The sequence below is a fragment of the Lepisosteus oculatus genome, chromosome 1, assembly GCF_040954835.1.
Source record: "Lepisosteus oculatus isolate fLepOcu1 chromosome 1, fLepOcu1.hap2, whole genome shotgun sequence".
NCBI lineage: Eukaryota > Metazoa > Chordata > Actinopteri > Semionotiformes > Lepisosteidae > Lepisosteus > Lepisosteus oculatus.
In genome coordinates this window covers 78,875,518-78,902,675 of record NC_090696.1, presented here as the reverse complement: position 1 = coordinate 78,902,675, position 27,158 = coordinate 78,875,518, and the positions used below count along the sequence as shown (strand labels likewise).

The 27,158-nt window shown below is 41.5% G+C and overlaps 2 long non-coding RNA genes across 2 annotated transcripts; one reads left to right on the top strand and one right to left on the bottom strand.

Annotated features, from left to right (window-relative positions):
- Window positions 1–2,278: 2,278 nt before the first annotated feature.
- LOC138241373 (uncharacterized) lies at window positions 2,279–3,691 on the top strand. The gene is made up of 3 exons (XR_011190596.1): window positions 2,279–2,312; window positions 3,010–3,067; window positions 3,608–3,691. It is a non-coding gene; the product is annotated as an uncharacterized lncRNA (long non-coding RNA).
- A 2,416-nt stretch (window positions 3,692–6,107) lies between these two features.
- Window positions 6,108–7,520, bottom strand: LOC138241372 (uncharacterized). The gene is made up of 3 exons (XR_011190595.1): window positions 7,434–7,520; window positions 6,944–6,978; window positions 6,108–6,590 (listed from the first exon to the last, which is right to left on the bottom strand). It is a non-coding gene; the product is annotated as an uncharacterized lncRNA (long non-coding RNA).
- Between the last annotated feature and the right edge of the window lie 19,638 nt (window positions 7,521–27,158).

Sequence of the window (27,158 nt, the reverse complement as noted above, 5' to 3'; positions counted from 1 at the left end):
AAAGTTTATATACTGTACTTCATAAAACGTCATAATGTTTTATCCTTTTCTAAGAATGTATAGTAAAAACACCACTTCCTGTTATTATAAAAAAGTGGTACTGAATTAATACCACTTGATAATAATTTTAAAATGGAACTGTGATGTTTTGGAAACAATTTGACATTTAATTATTAAAACTTTTAGTGTCCCCATTGAGGTAATGGAAAATAGATAAAATCACCGCATTGGCCATATATGATTTTTTGACATTAGGAATTTGTCTTTTCATAGACCCCAACTTGCTCTCCACAAGACACACAGACAGGGAGAGAAGCTGGGGGTCAGAGCACAGGGTCAGCCATTTTTACAGTGTCCCCAGATCAGTTGGGGGTTCACTCAGGAGCCCAATGGCATAGGACTCCTCTGCCAGCCACAGAGCCTCTACACTGCCCCAAGGAAAAGGGGACTTCCTGGCTCCTAGGGGGATTGAACCCACAACCTTGGTGTTATCAGCACCACGTGCTTACCAATTGAGCTAACCAGCCCCCAAAAGACTGCTCATGGACCGTAATGTAGCATGCTCTACCCTATTTCATGCATTAAGAATTTTTACTATCTAAACCTATTTTTAACATGCTTGTGGTTTGAACATGGTGTGTCTTTTTTTGCAGATATATAAAAATTTAGTGTACCTACTATTTACTTTTTAATGAGACTATTTATTAGAAAAAAAACATGTGCCCTAAGCAGGAACTGAACCCAGATCTCCCAGAGAGGAACCCACCCCCCAAAAGCACTACACCAACAGAGCACTCGCAACCATTGCCGAAACAGACAGGTCAAAATGTACCGAAAGGAATCAAGAGTAAACGAGTCAGAAAAAATAAAAAATTTACAAAGAAGTGGACTGCGGTTATACCATCAGTTATATAAATATATCATATTTTGATCTATTAATATCATTACTAATTTCTTTTACTACATGATTCCATATTATATTCCCTACTAAGCAGATTCTAAAAAGTACACTTTTTTACTGGCATAAAAACAGCAAGGATTCATAGAAAATATATATAATTATATATTAAAATAGTATTTTAAACTACAAATATAGTCAGAAAGAGCACATCACAACTTTTCCAAAATAACTACAGTAAGTGACATAGTTAAAGACTGATGCATAAAATGTTTGTAAAGTGGAAAATTGTTGTGTACTGTTTATTTAAGCTACCACTATCAGCCATGGACATTAAATATAATGTTTATATTCCTATATTAATATCTTTTATGATAATATGATCTTGAAGGACATTATGCTCCTGTTATTTTTATGCTCAGCTACCAACATTTCCCTTTAGCTGTAAAATTCCATATTAATATTTAAACATGCACTTTGAATGCTTATTTCTGTATAAATCTCTTGATCACCAAACACAGAGAAGCTCAAAAGTGAAAACAGGAAGAATCAATGAATAGCATCCCACTCATAAGATTCAATCAGTTGCACTTTATTTAACCCAAAAAATGATAAATTTAGAATCCATCTTCAAATGAATAGACCTATTATATTGAGTTTGAATATCTTTTGATTTATAATAATGATTGCTTACACTTATACAGCACTTTTCTGGACACTCCACTCAAAGCACTTTACGGGTAATGGGGATCCCCTCCACCACCACCAATGTGCAGCACCCACCTGGATGATGCACCAGTCCGCTCCCCACACACCAGTTCTCAGTGGAGAGGAGAGCAGAGTGATGAAGCCAATTCATAGATAGGGATTATTAGGAGGCCATGATTGGTAAGGACCAATGGGAAATGTGGCTAGGACACTGGGGTTACACCTCTACTCTTTATAAGAAACACCATGGGATTTTTAATGACCACAGAGAGTCAGGACCTCAGTTTTACATTTCATGCGAAGGACAGCACCTGTTTACAGTATAGTGTCCCCATCACTATACTGGGGCATTAGGACCCACATGGACCACAGAGTGAGCACCACCTGCTGGCCCCACTAACACCTCTTTCAGCAGCAACCTTAGTTTTGCCCAGGAGGTTTCCCATCCAGGTACTGACCATGCTCACACCTGCTTAGCTTCAGTGGGTTCCCAGTTGCAGGTTGCAGGGTGATATGGCTGCTGGCTCTAATCTTGTTAATTTAATCTTGTTTTCAGCTATTCACTATAGGTGTCAGCTATGAAGGTTTTACCCCTCACTGGACTTGGTATATTCTGAGGGGGAGGAGCCACCCCAGCTCAGAGGATAAAAGAGCAGACTCCCTGTGCCTCTGTTTTCATTCAAGAGTCCAGGAGCTGAGGAGAGTGGTGAGTACTGTTTCTTTACTGGTTTTGGGACAAATCTTTCATTTGCTAGTTAGTCCCATGTTTTTTCTTACAAACTTTATTTTAGAGAAGGAGTGCTTAGATTAAATTCACTTGGCTGCTCCTACAAAACTATTGTTGAGAAAAGTACTTTTACTTTTAGATTGATATTTAAGAACCCAATCTACTACCTTTTTTGTAATAGCCTACTCATACTTGTTAAAGTTTCTACTGACTTTATAATTTGTGGAAACTTCCAAACAGCTCCATATTAATTAAGAGGACCTATTTCATTATCTTGCCAGCAGCCATATCACCCTGCAGGTCCCAGATGGTAGCCCACTAAAGCTAAGCAGACGTGAGCCTGGTCAATACCTGAATTGGAGACCTCCTGGGAAAAACTAAGGTTGCTGCTGGAAGAGCTGTTATTTGGGCTTGCAGGGGGCACTCACCTTTCAGTCTAGGTGGGTCCTAATGCCCCAGTATAGTGAAGGGGACACTAAACTGTAAAAAGGCACAGTCCTTCAGATGAAAAGTAAAACTGAGATCCTGTGGTCATAAAAACTCCCAGGGCATTTCTCAAAAAGAGTAGGGGTATTACCCTGGTGTCCTGGTCTATTTTCCCATTGGCCCTTACTGATCATGTACTCCTAATAACCCCATCTCTGAGCTGGCTCCATCACTCTGTTCTCTTCCACAGTGAGAGCTGGTGTGTGGTGAGAGTTCTGACACACTATGGCTGCGTTTGCATCATGCAGGTAAGGCTGCACATTGGTGGTGATGGAGGGGACTCCCCATTGCCTGCAAAGCACTTTGAGTGGAGTGTCCAGAAAATCACTGTATAAGTGTAAGCAATTATAATAATGTAATTAACTTTAAAAGGTTATAAGAAAAACAAGATAAGATACTTGAAAAACTGGAATTTAACTAATGAAATGGACTACATTATAATTTTAAAGGTCCTTAAATTCTGTGCTGGACTGAACCAATACACACTTTAACCTCTGGGATTGGAGAAAAAGACCCCTAAGCCCTAATAGTTTGAATAAACTGAGCACTTTAGCTACCGTACCAAAAACAGAAGCGAAATAAATCAACAAAACCTTGATAAGTACAATAACTACTAATCTCCTATGGCTCATATGAGTATGGCACAACTAGAGTGACATTTAAAATCTTTCAGAACATAGCATGTCACAGTTTCCTTCAATTTAATTACATCTAAAAGCAGTTGAACTTAAAGCTGGATCTGGATCTGACCTTTTCATATAATTTCCTCTCACCCCCTTCAAAATAAGATTCACGTACCTATTGTTTGTTAATCTGGAGGACTTTGGAGGCAAGAATGGGAGACATGTCACAACTGCCGTGATGGTCTGGAAAACACTACATGGCAAATCCTTGAGCTGAACACCCTGGATTCTTTTAAAAATTACGAATAAAAGGCTGCTGTGAATCAACTAGCAACCCAACAGTTTGACATGATAATTACTCATGTTAAACCCGACTATTTTTATTTACCCTATGAGTGATACATATCATTGCTAAAGTCAATGTACACATTCTTGCGCCTCTCCAGGACATCATTGTGGTTGTCAATGACTCGTCCACCCTGTGCTCATAAAAATAAACACTTCTTACACATGGTCCTTGTGTCACCAGTTTATTTTTCTACACATTACATTTTATTTATGAAAACTAGTTCAGAGGCAGTCCAGGAGCATGGAGGTGGGTTAATTGCATTTTGGCATGATGAGACCTGAGGAATGGACTGGCATCCCACCCATCATCAGTGCAGTGAGCTGTATGGGTAAACCATTGTAAATGGATTTATACCTCCTAGTTGGCAGTTATCAGTCATTTAAACCAGACCTCACTAACCAAACAATCTAATTACAGTTTAAAACTGTATAACACTTACATTTTCTAGACCATTAACCTCTTTTGAATTTAACCCTTTGTACTGCCAGCATGGCTAACAGTTGTCTCTACCCCAAACTGCAACCTCTACACAACTCAATACAATTCTGACAACTCCTTTTTTCATAAATAAACTATTATATTCCTGCTATTGGTCTACTCTGTAATCTTAAACTGCTGCATTATAACAATTTCACACTAACTAATTACATAAATATTTCACAAACAAAGTGTTACAAAAATAGCACTTTCCTTTGCAATGCAGTCTCAATCTATACAGTATGAAATGGCTTGATCTGTAGCAGTACTTGTACTATCTCAGTCCCACACTTTTGTACCCCTTTAAAAGGCATCAACTGTTACATTAAGAGATTTAGTAATGCCACCAGCCCAATTCACCGCAAATACAATAAACCTGATATACTACACAACATACTTAAGTAAACACTTGAAATGGAATGGAAAACTGAAATTATACAGCAATTACTCTTAAATGAAAGTGTATAGTGGGAGGCACCATGGACAGCACCAGTAAAAAGTCAACACCCCAGCTGAGGAGACAGAAGCACCAGTGTGAGGTTAGCTGGGATCAAAAACAATACAAAAAGTGAGAAAATAAAGTAAGCAACTGCCATGTTACCTACAAGCTGGGCTTAACCTTTCTAATGGGGTCCAGCTTGGGGAAAAAACTGCTATCACAGCAGTCACCAGACTGGACATTTGCTATTCAGTGGGGTCCAGTCTGTGCATAACAAGTTAGTGCATAAAAAGATGCATGCGTTTGCCTGCCCCTGTGAAAGGGCATAAAGGGACAGGCAAAACAGAAGATGAAAACCTAAGACGGGTACAATCCTCAGCAGGACTGATGGTGCAAAAACACCATCATCCAGGGGTGGCTCTGCTCCTCTCAGAGGGTGTCCAGTGTGCCTTTATAGGACCTGCCCAGCTGGGACTCATAAGCTGGAAGCCAGGACACCTGGTACTACAAAGACAAGGGGTTACCCTTCTACCAGGGCTCCACCTCCACACTGGGCCCACCCCTGCATAATGCCGCCCAAGCATATAAACAAATGGGAATAAATGTGCATATTCATTTCTACACTATTTCACTATGCACAAATCACCCAGTGGCCAATTTAAAAACATTTAAAAATCACAAACTGCATTTCAATTCTGTGTTTTACACCGTCAATGTCTAAAATATATACCTTAAAGCTCACCTATTTTCTCCACAAATACCACAGGTTTTCATAATACAGGAATGTATACAAATGCTTAGATCACTAAAAATAAAATTAAAACTGCTTATAAACATCCTCTATGCTGAGGAATGTACCCAAAGAGTACCCAAATAAATGTTAAATAAATGTACCCAAAGATTGTGACCTAAATAAAACAATGTAGGGAAAAGCAGGTCCAGTGCCAGTATATACTCAATATAGCACCTTGTACAACCACAACCACAATCAGCATACAAGAAACAAAAGAAAACCGACTCAGTACATTTAGTCATTTTTAATCATCCCACACCAACAAAAATATAGATTTTCAATACATGAGGACATTTTCTGGCAAAGAATTTACAAAGCCACATAACTACACATCTCTTCTCACAAAACAGAACAAACAACCCCCATCTTTCTCCTACCTCATTCTGTAGGAAATCCCCTCCCATGACAAAGGGCTTTCTGTGCAGGTACCAAAAAAGAGCGGCACTCAGCTAAACCAATCCCTCTTTTCCAAGTGAGTGGATGGCATTAGTTTTCCTTTTATTCATTTCTACCTTACGTCCTCAATTCAGTTTTACTCTACAGCCAATGCAAGATTTATATACATGTGTGCACCCATGCAAATAAATCATTACATGACCTTTGAGTCTCTCAAACTCTGCTTTTCAAATGGCCTAGAATGTGCAAAACACTACAAAGTTACCAACTGCCAACTCTTTCTCCATTCCAGCACTAGAAGTCACTTTGTCTCCTCCCTGCCAGGTGGCTCAGGTGCTGAAGTTACAAGCCATGGTCCTAACAGCCATTACAAGGCAGGTGTGCAGAGATTCACTTAGAGCTTCAAGCAGCTCTTGTTGTACAACGAATAGCACCTGAACCTCTTTCCTGCCCACAATTAACCCACCAAAGACCTCCCTCCCTTTCTCTGCCTTTGTTGTTAGGAACTTCTAAAGCAGCTTTGATGCTCCTCTGATGAGTCCATTGGCTTCTGGAATTGGAACAGGCACATGATTCCCCAAGCAGATCTTGGCAGACAGAACCCACTACCCAGTCTGCTGCATCTGGGCTCCAGTCCTGGTGAACGTCCTCCCTTGGCAGCAAAGGCCTGGTCATACCCCAGACAGCAGAGAACCTCAAGAAAAAATAAGAAACTGGACTGAGTCCTCTGCACTAGTCAGAAATGGTCCAGCCAACATTCCCACTCCCATCACCAGTTTTGACCTAAACCGCCATAATGTTCAGTGCTACACCTTTTCAGGACAAACCAACAGAAAACCACCCTGAAGAGTGCAAAAGCAAAAACCCACGGTGCAGGGCTCCTACCACAGGGGAGAACTTCAGTTCTATTATCTTGTTTAAAACATAAGTACACAAGTTACAAATTACAGGTTCATCCTTCTCAAAACAGCCAGCTAACCAACTTATCCCTTTCCTCAACCCCAACAAACCCAAACAAAATAACCCAGAATGTTCTTGCCTGCTTACCCAGGACATAGATCCACTTGCTTCTCTTCCAATGCCTTATAAAGCGTGGAAACTGAGAGAAGAAATAGAACTGTTAAAATTACAAAATCAAAGATTCTCAAATATTCAATTCTCCATGAAATGAACTAAAGATAATGCACGGCTTTCAGATTGTCCTACATTCCTCTGACAACAGGGTCTTTCAAGTCCATTTTAAGTGTAAAAAATGATAAAAGTCAAGAGTAATATATGGCGTTTTTAGGATGTACTGCACTGTATGCTGCAACTCCCATGCACACACCAAAAGCTGCCTGCCCAATATACTCAATGTACCCCATTTAACGTGATATGCAGTCTACACTAATGTACCTGATTGTACCCAAATAAACCAACATATACCCATAGTACCCAAATGTACCCGATTAAAACCCCATGTACCCAGTGTGCTCATTATGCTCAAAATGCCCCATCTCTCTTCCTGGATGGAAAGGGACTCACCTGACCCACTCACCTGACTAGATCCTTTGATGTTACTGTTGACTTTGTCTTGGAACAAGCACCCCACTCCTCCAACAGATCTTCATGGAAAGGTCCCAGAGACCAGCACCATCTGTTCTCCACTCCTGGTGATAAAAGATCCTCCGTCTGGAGCAAAGGCCTGGTCAACCCTTCTGGCAGCAGAGAGCCTGAAAAGAAGAGAAATTTAGACCAAGTCCTCTGCACTTGTTAGAAACAAACAAGCCAGCATTTCTACTTCCAACATGGACACAGTGCAGCATCTGTCCAACACAGACCAACTGTAAAACACCCTGCAGAGAGCAAAGAGAAAACCCCCAGTCCAGGGCTCATGCCACAGGGGGTGGGATCCATTGCAGTTCCTCCCCTGTGAGGAAATCAGTTCCTGTCCAACACCAATCAAGAGAACCTGGCTGACATGCTGTCTCCTCAAAGACATAACCAGCAAGAAGTCTGCAGTGGAGGAGGCTACTGGTGCGCCAAGTCACTGTTGTACTGCAGTGTATCCAAAGTGATTTATTTACATGTGTGCACCCATGAAATAAATCACATACAAAACATATTCAGTATTTGAGCCAGAATGACAGCCAGTCAAGTGCATGTCAGTGTGGGAGTGCTTCACCCAAGCAGGGAACAAAACCCAGAAGATAGCCAAAAAGAAAAAAAAAACATTTAGCACATTAAAGCATGACCTTATCCATCTGAAGATGTCCAAGAGCTTAACACAGCCTTCTCCAAAAGCACCTTTTCATGATGGGAAAAGAGTGAATCCCACCTCTGGTCCAGGGACCATGTCAAAAGACACTACCTTTGTACCTGCTCCAAGATCCACGGGCATCCAGGAATTTCAAGAAGGACAGCTTGCAGCATCTCTTCACTTTCCACTCTTCAAAGTGGAAGACTTAAATTCTCACAAATGGACATTAACAGGTCACGCAGCTGGTATCCTTTTAGCCAGCCAGTGAGCTTCCTCTGAACAGGATTCTCCACGCCTGTCACTCCACACTGTGCTTTCAGATGGCCAGGGACTGGGAAGCACAAATCATTGCACTAGTCTCATTTACAAACACAATCAACACCACTACTGACCAGCCTCATAAAAAGAGTTTGAGTTGTACCTCCCCTCTACTTACCTTCAAACTCACCTTTATCTTGGCCAAAAAGTTGCACTGATTGGGTTAAGAGCAATAAGCAGATCAGCATTAAAGATGCAGGCTATGGTCCAAGAACTTCAGGCAGTGAGATGATTGGATTATCGACCACCAATATTCCCACCTCACGCAGAGGTTTGACAGTTGTGGTTGATGAGAACTTTGAGCAGGTGGATCACCTCGCCTCAGGACAGAACTAGCCTCCTTTACTCAGAGCTGGGCCATCAAGCAGAATGGCATCATGGAGTCCTAAAGTGGATAGACACTCCTCCAAACTGTCCATCACAGAGCAGCCAAGGTCAGTGATTCAGGCAATAGCTGAAAAATAGGCACAGCCTTCCGCTTCCTTATAGTTCCATTCACACAGCAGATTTCCAGGGAACCTCCGGATCCTGTTGCAATATTCCATTATGACAGTTGTCACCAGCTTGCTGGAATTCACATGCAGTGCAAAACAAAAAGGATTTAAGTTCAGATTCAAATTCAGTGCATCCATCTCAAAACGTACAGTTCAACTCAACTCTACCCCCAATCCTGACTGATCACTGATCCTAACCTTAACCACTGGCCTCTTACTGGCCCAAACAGAAACAATAACCCAAGTCCTTGCCCTGCTCACCCAGGACATAGATGCTCTTGCTTCTCTTCTTGACAGCAGCTTGGAAGCTTCCTAAGGCAAGACTTTGCTTCCCCCTCCCCACAAATACTCAGATCTTTAGGTCAATTTACAGAAGTTTAACATTCTCCACATTCCTAAAACCAAGGAAATATGTTTCTTAATTCCATTTACAGTATTCCATGTGGACCTAGGGTACATACAAGCTCAATTAATGTACACCTAAAAACTATCAGTACTTCTACAAAAAAAGTAGTAACAAGTTTACAGTACAGCGAATTGACCTTAGAATTTTGTAAAGTTGTATATCCCATCAAAAAGTGGTGGACATTCACTTTAAAAAAAAAGTCAACACACCTAAGGCTGCAGTACGTTTACAGTCAGTTTTACATAAAGAACATTTCAAGTCCCCCTCCCAAATTTGGGTTCCATAGCAGTACAAGACCAAAAACACCAACCATCTTTATTATTTAACAGCTGCAGCCTTGACTGGAACGCCATGAGGGGAAAGGTTTTAGAGCTTCAACATTTTAAACAATTGAAGTACAAAAGCACAGATAGCACTAAAACCCTATTGCTGGGCCACTGTATATAGATTTAAGCCTTCCAGCCACATCATGTTTTCTACCATCAGAGAGATTACAGCTTGTACATATACAAACTTTTGGTAAAACTAAGCTTCACATTCACTACTCCGCTCCTTCAAATGGGTTCTAAAAATTGAACCAAATAGAAATGGTTTACTACCATAGTATCCTATACAGTCACAAGTCAATACACAGGAGCCAATGGCAAACCATGCAGTACTAAACAAAGCACAATTACACATCCAGAACAAGGGAGTCCTCCAGAAAAAGCACGTTTTCATACTGCTCTCTCCCTTCTCACAAGGCACGGTACACAGCCAATTCCAGTCAGCATTGCTTTTAGTGCAGGAAATTAGACAAATACTGTCTCACTGGGTTAAATCAGGAAGTCTGCCTTACACTAGACAGGAGCATAGTTTCCCCCGTTTTACAATTTACTTAATTCACTTCTAAATTTCAGTCAATGTAAGATTTAGTTACATGTGTGCACCCATGAAATAAATCTTACATACTGCTGATTCTTTTCCAGTGGTACCATAGTACAATTTAGCCAATTTTTTCCCAGTGCTTGCACAACACTTCCAATATTTGGCACTCATTTCCTGATTAACCTGTGCTTCTGCTAGGGGAATACTGCCATTAAGGCTAGAAAACCTACAAAGAACTCCAGCAGCTGCAGGCTAAACAAAGGCTTTAAAATCAGGGTCCCCTCCTACCTGGAACAGTCAGCTTTGGCTCAACCAGCCAGGTGGCTCAGGTGCTCCTGGAAACAGTCATCACAAAGCTGCTGTAAAGACCATCAGTCAGAACAGGAAGCTGTTCCTACCTTTAAAATATGCTTAAGTGATGTCAAGCCCAAAGCTGCCCCACACATGATCTCCCGTGGACCCTTTTCCTGGTTGGTAGAGAACTCACTCAGCAACTGACTGGGTGCCCTGGCTGTTGTATTGGTTTAGAAACACTTAACTCCTCAAGCAGATCTTCACAGAAGAGAAAGCACCCAGTCTACAGTGTGCCACATCTGCATGTTATTCCTGGCAAATAAAGGTCATCCCTCTGGGAGCAAAGGCCTGGTCAACCCTTCCAACAGCAGAGAACCTGAAGTGGAGAAAGATTTAGATTTGAGCCTCTGCACTTAGAAACAGTAAAAAATTATTTACTTCCAGCTCTAGTTTTGTACTAAACTGCACAAATGTTCACAGTGCAGCACCTATCCAGGACAAACCAACGGGAAAAAATCCTGCAGAGAGCAAAGAGAAAACCCCCCACTCCATGCTTGTTGCCACAGGGGAGGAATCCAGTGCAGTTCCTCCTGTGAGAAGCAGTTTCTGTGCCAACACCCATCAAGAGAACCTGGCTGTCATGCTGTCTCCACAGAGCCTTAACCAGCAAGGAGTCTGCAGTGTGCCAGTTCACTGTTGTACTGCAGTGTATCCAAAGTGATTTACTTACATGTGTGCACCCATGAAATAAATCAGATACAAAGCAGTAATTCACTTTTTGAGAGCCAGAATGACAGCCAGTCAAGTGCATGTCAGTGTAGAAGTGTAGCACCCAGAAAAAAAGTCAGGAGAAAAAAAAACACAAAAAGGCCTACACCTCATATTTAACACTCAAACATGATAGAAAATCACCAAAAGCTTCCAAAATCTAACACTGGGCCTATTCTAATGGATAAAAAAGCACTCAATACTCATGAACTGGTTATTAAAAGCCACGTATATGGAAAACTAACCTACTCCAAGTGAAAAACATGATACAGGAGTGAAATTCACCTCTTCTCCAGGTACAGTGTCCTTCTAGACACTACCTTTGCAACTGTTCCAAGAACCATGGGCATCCAGGAAATTCAAGGACTGCTTGCAGCACCTCTTCACTTTCAGCTGTTGAAACCACAAAACTTCAATACTTACAGGTGGGCATCAACAGGTCACACAGTGGGTATCCTTTTAGCCACCCAGTGAGCTTCCTCTGAACAATTCTCCAAGCCTGTCACTCCACACTGTGCTTTCAGATGGCCAGGGACTGGGAGCTCTGATCATTGCACTGTAGTTTACCTCACAACAATCAACACCACTGCTGACCAGCCTTATAAAAAGAAGCAGCTCTGTGCACAGAAGCCCAAGGTTTCCACAAACTGTTCTGACAAGATCTCAACTGGCAACTCCACCAGCATCCTCTCTCCAGTGACTGTGCTCATTGTCACGATCTTCTTCTCAGAACAGCACCTGAAGGAGACAAGGGAAGCAAAACAGTGATGACCACCCCACTCCCACCGAGAGGGGACCAGCACAAGTGCTGTATAGACTGATCCCAGCCTTCAAAGCCTCACACTAACCCTGACCTGTATCTCCCCTCTACTTACCTTCAGCTCACCTTGTTCACTGAGGGAAGCCCAAGAACACAAACAGCAGCACAGCTTTCTACAGTCCAGCAGGGACAGAAGCACCAGCATGTTGGACAGAGTAGGAGAGGGAGTAGGTTCTTCCTTGTTATCCTAATGAAACTGCTCAGTCAGGATATAAATCCTCTTTCTTGTTGCTGGTTTGAGACCTAGAGAAAAAAAATCAGTATTTAGTAACAAGAGTTTCATACACTAAAATCAGAACCCAGCTGTCACAGCTGTGATCATCTGTTTCACAACTCTTCAGAATCCTACAAGTAGAGGAAGAGATTCATTTCTATAGATGTTAGAAAATTTAAAATTGTCTCAACCAAAAGCAAATAGGAATTTCACAATAACCTTAACTTCACCCTATGCTTTCACAAACTTAAATTTCTTAAAGTTATTTAAAAAAGAACTATGAAAACCCTTCCAAACGTCTCTTGATTAAAAAAAATACATAGCAAAACCACTCACCTTGCACAGTAACACCAAAAACTAACAACCACCAGCCCAACACCACAAAGCCTCAAGAGATCTTTCTCTTGCTATAGACAGAAACAAACAGAGCCCAGCTTCCCAGGCTGCCTTGATATAAGCCTCACGATGACCTCAGGGGAATAGCTAATTCACCAAGAGCCAATCCTAACATCTCCTCAAAGTGCAAACACCAAATCCCCACCACTTCTAATACAACATACACCTGCTTCCTATGACCAAACAAGTATTAGCCAGCTAACCTATTGATCTCTCCATCCCAAAGCCAAATTAATTTCCAAATTACTTACAAGAACACTCATTAAATAGCAATATGCTCCAATTATTCAATTAGTTGCAGTTTCTTAGTGATTTATCACTTCAAAGTAACCCATAAATGGTGAAAAGTGACTTTGAAGTCAAACTTCAAATTATTCAAGATCTTTAAAGTGTCCTTTACATAACTCCAAATGTTCAACGTGTATGTATCCATACTGTATATCACATATACAGATGCAGCCATTCAAAACGAGCGAGGTACGCTGTGGTAAAACGCGGTGGGCGTGTTGCATCACAACACGTCATAACGTGTCATATAACATCATACCACAGCTATGATAATAGTATCCAGAATCACTGCCAGGTGGAGCTAATAAAGCTTAACCTCTCATGTACAGCGTTTGAGCTGTCACCAGAAAATACCTGGTTTCGAATCCCGATCACTGCTGAGGGACAATCTTTATCTAATTAAGAATTTAAGTTGTATACTCTTTAGAATTTTAATTTTAAACTGTGTATTACAGCATGTTAATCATTGAACATTAAAAAGTTGGTATATTTTATAAAAGCAAGATTGCTGTTGGACAAAAGTACACAACCTTCCACCTTCGTCATAAAGATTTTAATTATGCATAAATATTTTATGTATCAAAGTCTTTGACTTCTTAATTTACATGTGTTCTGGCTTTAATGTACTTGTTGTAACATTATTAATGAGCACTCTCAGGTTCACATGGGTATGCACCCTCACCACTGCCACCTCAGGCTGGCCCCTCACCACTTGGAACTCAAACCCAGGCCTCTAGCATCACTCCACAGGGAACCACCCAGCTGAGCTAAAGGGAGATCTTCTCTCAACCCAGTGGCTGTGGACTCTACTATCCACAGGGAAGGGTGGTGACGTCACCGTGCTGGTAAGCCAGATCGCACAACCTGTAATGTCAGCCGTATGCAGTACATTAAGCTTATATTCTGTACTTCATAAAAAAGTTATAACATTGGATCATTTTCCAAGAATACGTACAGTACAGTAGTAAGAACACCATTTGCTGTTAATGTAAAAAGATAAATGTTGTAGTGAGTTAAATTCACTTGATAGCTATATTAATATGGATTCGTGTAACTAAGCAGCTAAAGTACCACAAGTGAATGTTTTGGAAACATTTTGACATGTTTCTTTTTAAAAAAAATCTTCTATTGTTCTTGTGTACGCATTACTGAAGCTAAAAGTTTAGCCTTTGTCACTAATTTAACCACTAAATAAAGACATAAATAAAGAAATCCCTACATTACAAACTGTATATGGCTAGTATTGGTATTTTAAAGAAAAAATACACAACAGTATTTCACTTTCTCCCTAAACATTTTAAGCATCAAAGTCTTACATGTGGTTATTTTAGAAACCTTTTTATGTGATCCTTCTGACCATATTAAGTTTATATACTTTGTGAAAAGTGATAATGTTTTAACCTTTTCTGTGAATTTGCTCGTTATCAGCATAAAATAAAGCATACTTTTAGAATTTGATTAACAAGGAATATAATATGGAATCGTGTACCTAAAAAGTATCTAAAGAGCATGCTTGCCAGCGTGGTGACTTCACCGCCTTTCCCGCTGAATAGCTAGCAGGGACCTCAGCCTCTAATAATAGGCAGTGAAAACATTTGTCTACCTGTCCATGGGGGGAAGGGGGATTGTCTTTCATTTGAAGGTTCGCCTATTGTACTCTGAGAATGTAGGAGGGAGGAAAAGTGCCCTCGGTCTTTTCACTGACAAAGTTGTGTTAACAAAAAGTACAGTATGCTTAAGAGCTGTTAAACCGGTTCTATTTAATGTTCTATTTATTTTTTTGGCACAGCCACCCGGCCCGAACCACACAGACACCAGCTAGCCTTACAATCTAATCTTTCCACCTTTGATCCCATGAGGAAGTACAATACGCTCCTGCTTTGTTTAACAATGGTATGAAAAATGAATCTAAATGGTGAGAAAGCTATGCTTAAAGTTAATTAAGGGACTTAGAAGACAAAGATAACGATTTACATTACATTGTCAGATTGTGAATCAATAAAGGCATTTAATTAAACACGTTTGCAATTTTAATCAAAATGGGTGTAGTGGGGTTAGACCATTAGATATGCAATACACTTTCTCGTGATCATCTAAGAATCTTTGTGTAAGCTGTAAGTTTTTTTTAAACTTTTATACACTTAAAACACTTTAATTTTGTAAACACAACACACATTCTGTACAGCTACAGAACAATCACATTATCCTGCCTTCCCGTGGTGTTAAACGAATTAGCAGGTGATTGAGATAATGCATCGCCCACTGAGTGGAATGTTCTTTTTTACAAGTGTAAAAAGAGGTGATACGTGTCTCATCTATAACTCTTCAGTTCACAGAGAAATTCCGCCAGACCCTCAAAACATTGTCCAATAAAACTCTTCTTGTGCCTAATTTTTAGTTTAGCAGTTTAGTTTTTAGTTTTGCACGATAAGCACATTGTTTAATAGGGATGACATTATCCACTTCTATTATCACTGTAGCCATTACTTCATGGTGGGTGGCTGCGTCAGCCTGCGTAGTCTGTAAAGGAACAAGTAATAGGTTTATTCCATGCTGAAAAGAGAAGAGAGAAAATGCAACGTTTCGGCTTTGAAGCCTTCTTCAGGTGTGAGGGTCTTCAGTTCAAAATGAAACGCTTGGAGTTTGTCGGGCGCTCTGAACAAGTTAAACTTTGATGCTGGAAAAATGTATTTCCCAGAAGCTATACTGACTCTCTCTGATGCAGTGCATTCACTGGTCAGGTGACTGAGGGCTTGCCAGCGCAGTGGCATCACTGCCTTTCATATGGATAGGTGGGACCTGGTCTGTTAGTATTGAGGGCAGGTCTCACTGTAGCTCAACTGGCTGCTTCCCTATTAAGTGATGCTGGGGGTCTGAGTTCAATTCCTCAGTTGGTAGGGCATGAGCCCAAAAACACTACATTATTATATAATCTTCTGTGTTGCATTAACTAACTCTTCAGTTTATTCTGCCAGACAGTATATGAATATAATTATATCGTTATTTATTTCTTTAGATAGTCCTTATATTATAAACACCTTTAGGTTCGGCAAATTATTTTTTTAGTTTTAAAAAAAGAAATAAAAAATTAGATATAATGCTATGTTCCTGCTTAACTTAGACATTATATGATTTTAAAAGCTATAAAAACAGGTTTCGATAGTTAATAACCACTTTTAATGTGTGAAAAATGGGTGATCTTTCTTCTTTGTGATCAGCTTAGAATCTTTGTGTACACTTTAAGTTTTTTTCTTCTTAATTAAACGTTAAAAATGCATGTAGAACAGATCAGCAGCTCTTTTTATCTCAATTGATTTTTTTCCCTGTGTTTATCATATTGGCTATCATATTGTCCTCTTTACTAGCTAATGGTACTTGTGACTGTGTTTCTGCATTGTGTAGCAACGAGGGACTATATTCTCAGGTGAAGGAACGTAAACATCTTAATTTTCGTGTTTAATAATTTTTTTTAATTAAACTTCATTCTATACAGCACTCGCATATTTGGGGACCGTTTTATAAAAGCAATAAGACACTCGAGGCCTGTGCTATATCGTGGATATAGTCACAGTAAAAGGTTGCCGGCCCTCCGCATTACATCAGGCCTGACAACACCTTTTAACTGTGACTATATCCACGATATAGCACTGCCACTAGTGCCTTATTGCTTAAAAAATTAAATTCTGAAAAGTATGATTTTCTGTTACTGTGATAATGAGCACAAGTATTCATGGAAAATGGTAATCACTTAACTTTGAATGTTTTGTGATATTTAGAAAGACCAACAAATTCAATATAGTGTCGATAATATTTATTATCAGTAATAACGACAGTAGTAGCAGCTTCAAATTATTCGTTATTAATAAATGACAGCTTCGAACAGTGGTGATATTTAACAGTATAAAAAATGTCAATATACAGTAGTGTCCATAACATTTGCTATTTTAGTTTTTCAAAGAAATGTTTATTTAAGTGAAAGCTCATGACAATAGCTGGGTTAGAAGCGGATCAGATTTCCATGGGATCTGGACTGGAGGAGTAAAACCCGTATTGAATCATACTTCCATGGGATCCGGAATGTAAGAGTAAAACCCAGTGTGGATCAGACTTCCAAGCAATCAGGTCTGGAAGAGTAAATCCTGGAACGGATCACACTTCAAAGGTATCTGAACTCGCAGCTACAGTAAAACCCAGAGCAGGTCAGATCCCCATCGGATCCGAAATGCAGGGGTGGATCAGACATCCATGGGATCCAGACTACTAGATTAAAACCCGGAGAGGATCAGTCTTTCATGGGATCTGGACTGCTAGTTTAAAACCCGGAGTGGATCAGACTTCCATGGGATCCAGAATGGTAGCGTAAAACCCAGAGCGGATCAGATTTCCAAGGAATCAGGACTGGTAGAGTAAAACACAGAGCGGATCAGACTTCCATGGGACCCAAACTGGAAGTGTAAAACTCGGAGCGGATCAGACTTCCAAATAATCCGGATTTGGCGAGTTAAACCTGGAGCGGCTCAGATTTCCATGGGATCCGGACTGGAAGAGTAAAACCTGGTATGGCTCAGACTTCCATGGGATCCAAACTTGTAACTAGAATAAACCTGGAACAGATCAGACTTCCATGGGATCCAAACTACAAGAGTAAAACCCAGAGCAGATCAGACTTCATTGGGGTCCAGACTGGTATATAAAACCCGGAGAGGATCAGACTTATCAGACCAGATCTGGATTACTGGAGTGAAACCTGGACCGGATCTGATATCCATGGGATCCAGACTGGAAGAGTGAAACCAGGACCGGATCAGATCCATGGGATGCGGATTGGAAGAGTAAAACTCTGTGGATCAGACTTCCATAGGAACCGGACTAGTAGATTAAATCCTAGAGCGGATCAGACTTCCATGGGATGTGGACTGGCAGAATAAAAGCTGGAGAGGATCAGACTTCAAAGGAATTCGGACCAGTAGATTAAAACTGCGGAGCAGATCAGACTTCCAAGGGATCCGGACTGCTAGAGCAAAACCCAGAGCGGATCAGAATTCCAAAAGATCTGGACTTGTAGAGTAAAATGTGGACTGGACCAGATTCCCATGGGATCCAGACTGGTAGAGTAAAACTCGGCTCAGACCAGTCTTCCATGGGATCCGGTCTGCAAGAGTAAAACCCAAAGCAGATCAGACTTCCATTGGATCCAGACTGCTAGAGTAAAACCAGGAGTGGATCAGACTTCCATGGGTCCGGATTGGTAGAGAAAAACCCAGAGTGGATCAAACTTCCATGGGATCCAAGCTGGAAGAGTAAAACCTGGAGCAGATCCAACTTCCATGGGTTCAGGTCTGGTAGAGTAAAACCTGGAGAGGATCCGACTCCCATGGGATCCCGAAGGGTAGAGTAAATATCGGAGTGGTTCAATCTTCCATGGGATCTAGACTGATAGAATAAAACCCAGAGGGAATCAGACTTCCACTTACTCTGGACTAGTAGAGTAAATCCTGGAACGGATCAGACGTCCATGGGATCCGAACTCCTAGCTAGATTAAATCCGGAGCAGATCCAACCCGCATGGAATCTGGAATGGTAGAGAAAATCCCGGGCCAGATCAGTCTTCCATGGGATCCAAACTGGTAGAGTACAGCCCAGAAGGGAACCAACTTCCATGGGATCCGGACTGGAAGAGTAAAACCCTGATGGGATCAGACTTCCCTGGGATCGGGACTGGAAGAATAAAACCCGGAGGGGAACAGACTTCTAAAGGATCCACACTGCTAGGTTAAAACTTAAAGCAAAACCCGAGAAGATCTGACTCCCATGGAATCAGGAATTGCAAAGTAAATCCCAAGACAGACCAGACTTCCATGTGATCCAGACTGCTAGAGTAAAACAAGAAGCAGATCAGACTTCCATAGGTCCGGATTGGAAGAGTAAAACCCAGAGCAGACCGTCCTTCTAACAGATCCGGCATTTACACACTACTTAGAACATTTATATTTTCAGGGATGGATTTTTGGCCCAAGTCAAGTTGAAGAAAAGTGGTTTAGTGATCCTAGCTGAAATTTTTTTTTCAGAAACTCCAGGGTGCCTGGTTGTCGTGATACGCCGCGCGGCAGTTGTATTCCAAAACTGAGTCAGTCGGATCATACAAGTACCCAGCATGATTGAAACTCATTCAAATGCAAGTGCTTCTATCTGTTTTCTTGATTGTTTCCCACTCATTCCTTTTGGTTTGGGGAACATGTCAAAATCCCATGCCCAGAGAACTTCAAGTAGAGTTCACGGAAATGCTCAGTGGACACCCCAGGTAGGGTATGGATCAGCATTTACGCACTACTCAGAGAATTTTTATTTTCAGGGATGGATTTTTAGCCCAATTGAAGTTGAAGAAAAGTGGTTTCGTGAAAATCGCAGAAAATTTTTTTTCAGAAACTCCGGGGTGCCTGGAAGTCGCGGTGCACCACGCGACACTTGTATTCCAAAACTGAGTCACTCAGATCACACAAGTACCCAAGCATTCTTGAAACTCATTCAAATGCAAGTGCTTCTATCTGTTGTCTTGATTGTTTCCCACTCATTCCTTTTGGTTTGGGTAACATGTCAAAATCCCATGCCCAGAGAACTTCAGGTAGAGTTCGCGGAAATGCTCAGTGGACAACCCAGGCAGGGAAAGGATCAGCATTTCCAGACTACTCAGAGAATTTCTATTTTCAGGGATGGATTTTTAGCCCAATTGAAGTTGAAGAAAAGTGGTTTCGTGAAAATCGCAGAAAATTTTTTTTCAGAAACTCCGGGGTGCCTGGAAGTCGCGGTGCACCACGCGACACTTGTATTCCAAAACTGAGTCACTCAGATCACACGAGTACCCAAGCATTCTTGAAACTCATTCAAATGCAAGTGCTTCTATCTGTTGTCTTGATTGTTTCCCACTCATTCCTTTTGGTTTGGGTAACATGTCAAAATCCCATGCCCAGAGAACTTCAGGTAGAGTTCGCGGAAATGCTCAGTGGTCAACCCAGGCAGGGTAAGGATCAGCATTTCCACACTACTCAGAGAATTTTTATTTTCAGGGATGGATTTTTAGCCCAATTCAAGTTGAAGAAAAGTGGTTTCGTGAAAATCGCAGAAAATTTTTTTTCAGAAACTCCGGGGTGCCTGGATGTCGCGGTGCACCACGCGACAGTTGTATTCCAAAACTGAGTCACTCAGATCACACGAGTAGCAAAGCATGCTTGAAACTCATTCAAATGCAAGTGCTTCTATCTGTTGTCTTGATTGATTCCCACTCATTCCTTTTGGCTTGGGTAACATGTCAAAATCCCATGCCCAGAGAACTTCAAGTAGAGTTCGCGGAAATGCTCTGTAGACACCCCAGGTAGGGTAAGGATCAGCATTTCCACACAACTCAGAGAATTTTTATTTTCAGGGATGGATTTTTAGCCCAATTTAAGTTGAAGAAAAGTGGTTTCGTGAAAATCGCAGAAAATTTTTTTTCAGAAACTCCGGGGTGCCTGGAGGTCGCAGTGCACCACGCGACAGTTGTATTCCAAAACTGAGTCACTCAGATCACACGAGTACCCAAGCATACTTGAAACTCATTCAAATGCAAGTGCTTCTATCTGTTGTCTTGATTGTTTCCCACTCATTCCTTTTGGTTTGGGTAACATGTCAAAATCCCATGCCCAGAGAACTTCAGGTAGAGTTCGCGGAAATGCTCAGTGGACAACCCAGGCAGGGAAAGGATCAGCATTTCCACACTACTCAGAGAATTTTTATTTTCAGGGATGGATTTTTAGCCCAATTGAAGTTGAAGAAAAGAGGTTTCGTGAAAATCGCAGAAATTTTTTTTTCAGAAACTCCGGGGTGCCTGGAGGTCGCGGTGCACCACGCGACAGTTGTATTCCAAAACTGAGTCACTCAGATCACACGAGTAGCAAAGCATGCTTGAAACTCATTCAAATGCAAGTGCTTCTATCTGTTGTCTTGATTGTTTCCCACTCATTCCTTTTGGTTTGGGTAACATGTCAAAATCCCATGCCCAGAGAACTTCAAGTAGAGTTCGCGGAAATGCTCAGTGGACACCCTAGGTAGGGTAAGGATCAGCATTTCCACACTACTCAGAGAATTTTTATTTTCAGGGATGGATTTTTAGGCCAATTCAAGTTGAAGAAAAGTGGTTTTGTGAAAATCGCAGAAAAATTTTTTTCATAAACTCCGGGGTGCCTGGATGTCGCAGTGCACCGTGCGACAGTTGTATTCCAAAACTGAGTCACTCAGATCACACGAGTACCCAAGCATGCTTGAAACTCATTCAAATGCAAGTGCTTCTATCTGTTTTCTTGATTGTTTCCCACTCATTCCTTTTGGTTTGGGGAACATGTCAAAATCCCATGCCCAGAGAACTTCAGGTAGAGTTCGTGGAAATGCTCAGTGGACAACCCAGGCAGGGTAAGGATCAGCATTTCCACACTACTCAGAGAATTTTTATTTTCAGGGATGGATTTTTAGCCCAATTGAAGTTGAACAAAAGTGGTTTCGTGAAAATCGCAGAAATTTTTTTTTCAGAAACTCCGGGGTGCCTGGAGGTCGCGGTGCACCACGCGACAGTTGTATTCCAAAACTGAGTCACTCAGATCACACGAGTAGCAAAGCATGCTTGAAACTCATTCAAATGCAAGTGCTTCTATCTGTTTTCTTGATTGTTTCCCACTCATTCTTTTTGGTTTGGGTAACATGTCAAAATCCCATGCCCAGAGAACTTCAACTAGAGTTCGCGGAAATACTCAGACGACAACCCAGGCAGGGAAAGGATCAGCATTTCCAAACTACTCAGAGAATTTTTATTTTCAGGGATGGATTTTTAGCCCAATTCAAGTTGAAGAAAAGTGGTTTCGTGAAAATCGCAGAAAATTTTTTTTCAGAAACTCCGGGGTGCCTGGATGTCGCGGTGCACCACGCGACAGTTGTATTCCAAAACTGAGTTACTCAGATCACACGTGTACCCAAACATGCTTGAAACTCATTCAAATGCAAGTGCTTCTATCTGTTTTCTTGATTGTTTCCCACTCATTCCTTTTGGTTTGGGTAACATGTCAAAATCCCATGCCCAGAGAACTTCTAATAGAGTTCGGGGAAATGCTTAGTGGACACCCCAGGTAGGGTAAGGATCAGCATTTCCACACTACTCAGAGAATTTTTATTTTCAGGGATGGATTTTTAGCCCAATTGAAGTTGAAGAAAAGTGGTTTCGTGAAAATCGCAGAAAATTTTTTTTCAGAAACTCCGGGGTGCCTGGATGTCGCGGTGCACCACGCGACAGTTGTATTCCAAAACTAAGTCACTCAGATCACACGAGTAGCAAAGCATGCTTGAAACTCATTCAAATGCAAGTGCTTCTATCTGTTTTCTTGATTGTTTCCCACTCATTCCTTTTGGTTTGGGTAACATGTCAAAATCCCATGCCCAGAGAACTTCAGGTAGAGTTCGCGGAAATGCTCAGTGGACAACCCAGGCAGGGAAAGGATCAGCATTTCCACACTACTCAGAGAATTTTTATTTTCAGGGATGGATTTTTAGCCCAATTCAAGTTGAAGAAAAGTGGTTTCGTGAAAATCGCAGAAAATTTTTTTTTCAGAAACTCCGGGGTCCCTGGATGTCGCGGTGCACCACGAGACAGTTGTATTCCAAAACTGAGTCACTCAGATCACACGAGTACCCAAGCATGCTTGAAACTCATTCAAATGCAAGTGCTTCTATCTGTTGTCTTGATTGTTTCCCACTCATTCCTTTTGGTTTGGGTAAAATGTCAAAATCCCATGCCCAGAGAACTTCAGGTAGAGTTCGCGGAAATGCTCAGTGGACAACCCAGGCAGGGAAAGGATCAGCATTTCCACACTACTCAGAGAATTTTTATTTTCAGGGATGGATTTTTAGCCCAATTGAAGTTGAAGAAAAGTGGTTTCGTGAAAATCGCAGAATTTTTTTTTTCAGAATCTCCGGGGTGCCTGGAGGTCGCGGTGCACCACGCGACAGTAGTATTCCAAAACTGAGTTACTCAGATCACACGTGTACCCAAACATGCTTGAAACTCATTCAAATGCAAGTGCTTCTATCTGTTTTCTTGATTGTTTCCCACTCATTCATTTTGGTTTGGGTAACATGTCAAAATCCCATGCCCAGAGAACTTCTAATAGAGTTCGGGGAAATGCTTAGTGGACACCCCAGGTAGGGTAAGGATCAGCATTTCCACACTACTCAGAGAATTTTTATTTTCAGGGATGGATTTTTAGCCCAATTGAAGTTGAAGAAAAGTGGTTTCGTGAAAATCGCAGAAAATTTTTTTTCAGAAACTCCGGGGTGCCTGGATGTCGCGGTGCACCACGCGACAGTTGTATTCCAAAACTGAGTCACTCAGATCACACGAGTAGCAAAGCATGCTTGAAACTCATTCAAATGCAAGTGCTTCTATCTGTTTTCTTGATTGTTTCCCACTCATTCCTTTTGGTTTGGGTAACATGTCAAAATCCCATGCCCAGAGAACTTCAGGTAGAGTTCGCGGAAATGCTCAGTGGACAACCCAGGCAGGGAAAGGATCAGCATTTCCACACTACTCAGAGAATTTTTATTTTCAGGGATGGATTTTTAGCCCAATTGAAGTTGAAGAAAAGTGGTTTCGTGAAAATCGCAGAAAATTTTTTTTTCAGAAACTCCGGGGTGCCTGGAAGTCGCGGTGCACCACGTGACAGTTGTATTCCAAAACTGAGTCACTCAGATCACACGAGTACCCAAGCATGCTTAAAACTCATTCAAATGCAAGTGCTTCTATCTGTTGTCTTGATTGTTTCCCACTAATTCCTTTTGGTTTGGGTAACATGTCAAAATCCCATGCCCAGAGAACTTCAAGTAGAGTTCGCGGAAATGCTCAGTGGACACCCTAGGTAGGGTAAGGATCAGCATTTCCACACTACTCAGAGAATTTTTATTTTCAGGGATGGATGTTTAGGCCAATTCAAGTTGAAGAAAAGTGGTTTCGTGAAAATCGCAGAAAAATTTTTTTCATAAACTCCGGGGTGCCTGGATGTCGCGGTGCACCACGCGACAGTTGTATTCCAAAACTGAGTCACTCAGATCACACGAGTACCCAAGCATGCTTGAAACTCATTCAAATGCAAGTGCTTCTATCTGTTTTCTTGATTGTTTCCCACTCATTCCTTTTGGTTTGGGTAACATGTCAAAATCCCATGCCCAGAGAACTTCTAATAGAGTTCGGGGAAATGCTTAGTGGACACCCCAGGTAGGGTAAGGATCAGCATTTCCACACTACTCAGAGAATTTTTATTTTCAGGGATGGATTTTTAGCCCAATTGAAGTTGAAGAAAAGAGGTTTCGTGAAAATCGCAGAAATTTTTTTTTCAGAAACTCCGGGGTGCCTGGAGGTCGCGGTGCACCACGCGACAGTTGTATTCCAAAACTGAGTCACTCAGATCACACGAGTAGCAAAGCATGCTTGAAACTCATTCAAATGCAAGTGCTTCTATCTGTTGTCTTGATTGTTTCCCACTCATTCCTTTTGGTTTGGGTAACATGTCAAAATCCCATGCCCAGAGAACTTCAAGTAGAGTTCGCGGAAATGCTCAGTGGACACCCTAGGTAGGGTAAGGATCAGCATTTCCACACTACTCAGAGAATTTTTATTTTCAGGGATGGATTTTTAGGCCAATTCAAGTTGAAGAAAAGTGGTTTTGTGAAAATCGCAGAAAAATTTTTTTCATAAACTCCGGGGTGCCTGGATGTCGCAGTGCACCGTGCGACAGTTGTATTCCAAAACTGAGTCACTCAGATCACACGAGTACCCAAGCATGCTTGAAACTCATTCAAATGCAAGTGCTTCTATCTGTTTTCTTGATTGTTTCCCACTCATTCCTTTTGGTTTGGGGAACATGTCAAAATCCCATGCCCAGAGAACTTCAGGTAGAGTTCGTGGAAATGCTCAGTGGACAACCCAGGCAGGGTAAGGATCAGCATTTCCACACTACTCAGAGAATTTTTATTTTCAGGGATGGATTTTTAGCCCAATTGAAGTTGAACAAAAGTGGTTTCGTGAAAATCGCAGACATTTTTTTTTCAGAAACTCCGGGGTGCCTGGAGGTCGCGGTGCACCACGCGACAGTTGTATTCCAAAACTGAGTCACTCAGATCACACGAGTAGCAAAGCATGCTTGAAACTCATTCAAATGCAAGTGCTTCTATCTGTTTTCTTGATTGTTTCCCACTCATTCTTTTTGGTTTGGGTAACATGTCAAAATCCCATGCCCAGAGAACTTCAACTAGAGTTCGCGGAAATACTCAGACGACAACCCAGGCAGGGAAAGGATCAGCATTTCCAAACTACTCAGAGAATTTTTATTTTCAGGGATGGATTTTTAGCCCAATTCAAGTTGAAGAAAAGTGGTTTCGTGAAAATCGCAGAAAATTTTTTTTCAGAAACTCCGGGGTGCCTGGATGTCGCGGTGCACCACGCGACAGTTGTATTCCAAAACTGAGTTACTCAGATCACACGTGTACCCAAACATGCTTGAAACTCATTCAAATGCAAGTGCTTCTATCTGTTTTCTTGATTGTTTCCCACTCATTCCTTTTGGTTTGGGTAACATGTCAAAATCCCATGCCCAGAGAACTTCTAATAGAGTTCGGGGAAATGCTTAGTGGACACCCCAGGTAGGGTAAGGATCAGCATTTCCACACTACTCAGAGAATTTTTATTTTCAGGGATGGATTTTTAGCCCAATTGAAGTTGAAGAAAAGTGGTTTCGTGAAAATCGCAGAAAATTTTTTTTCAGAAACTCCGGGGTGCCTGGATGTCGCGGTGCACCACGCGACAGTTGTATTCCAAAACTAAGTCACTCAGATCACACGAGTAGCAAAGCATGCTTGAAACTCATTCAAATGCAAGTGCTTCTATCTGTTTTCTTGATTGTTTCCCACTCATTCCTTTTGGTTTGGGTAACATGTCAAAATCCCATGCCCAGAGAACTTCAGGTAGAGTTCGCGGAAATGCTCAGTGGACAACCCAGGCAGGGAAAGGATCAGCATTTCCACACTACTCAGAGAATTTTTATTTTCAGGGATGGATTTTTAGCCCAATTCAAGTTGAAGAAAAGTGGTTTCGTGAAAATCGCAGAAAATTTTTTTTTCAGAAACTCCGGGGTCCCTGGATGTCGCGGTGCACCACGAGACAGTTGTATTCCAAAACTGAGTCACTCAGATCACACGAGTACCCAAGCATGCTTGAAACTCATTCAAATGCAAGTGCTTCTATCTGTTGTCTTGATTGTTTCCCACTCATTCCTTTTGGTTTGGGTAACATGTCAAAATCCCATGCCCAGAGAACTTCAGGTAGAGTTCGCGGAAATGCTCAGTGGACAACCCAGGCAGGGAAAGGATCAGCATTTCCACACTACTCAGAGAATTTTTATTTTCAGGGATGGATTTTTAGCCCAATTGAAGTTGAAGAAAAGTGGTTTCGTGAAAATCGCAGAATTTTTTTTTTCAGAATCTCCGGGGTGCCTGGAGGTCGCGGTGCACCACGCGACAGTAGTATTCCAAAACTGAGTTACTCAGATCACACGTGTACCCAAACATGCTTGAAACTCATTCAAATGCAAGTGCTTCTATCTGTTTTCTTGATTGTTTCCCACTCATTCATTTTGGTTTGGGTAACATGTCAAAATCCCATGCCCAGAGAACTTCTAATAGAGTTCGGGGAAATGCTTAGTGGACACCCCAGGTAGGGTAAGGATCAGCATTTCCACACTACTCAGAGAATTTTTATTTTCAGGGATGGATTTTTAGCCCAATTGAAGTTGAAGAAAAGTGGTTTCGTGAAAATCGCAGAAAATTTTTTTTCAGAAACTCCGGGGTGCCTGGATGTCGCGGTGCACCACGCGACAGTTGTATTCCAAAACTGAGTCACTCAGATCACACGAGTAGCAAAGCATGCTTGAAACTCATTCAAATGCAAGTGCTTCTATCTGTTTTCTTGATTGTTTCCCACTCATTCCTTTTGGTTTGGGTAACATGTCAAAATCCCATGCCCAGAGAACTTCAGGTAGAGTTCGCGGAAATGCTCAGTGGACAACCCAGGCAGGGAAAGGATCAGCATTTC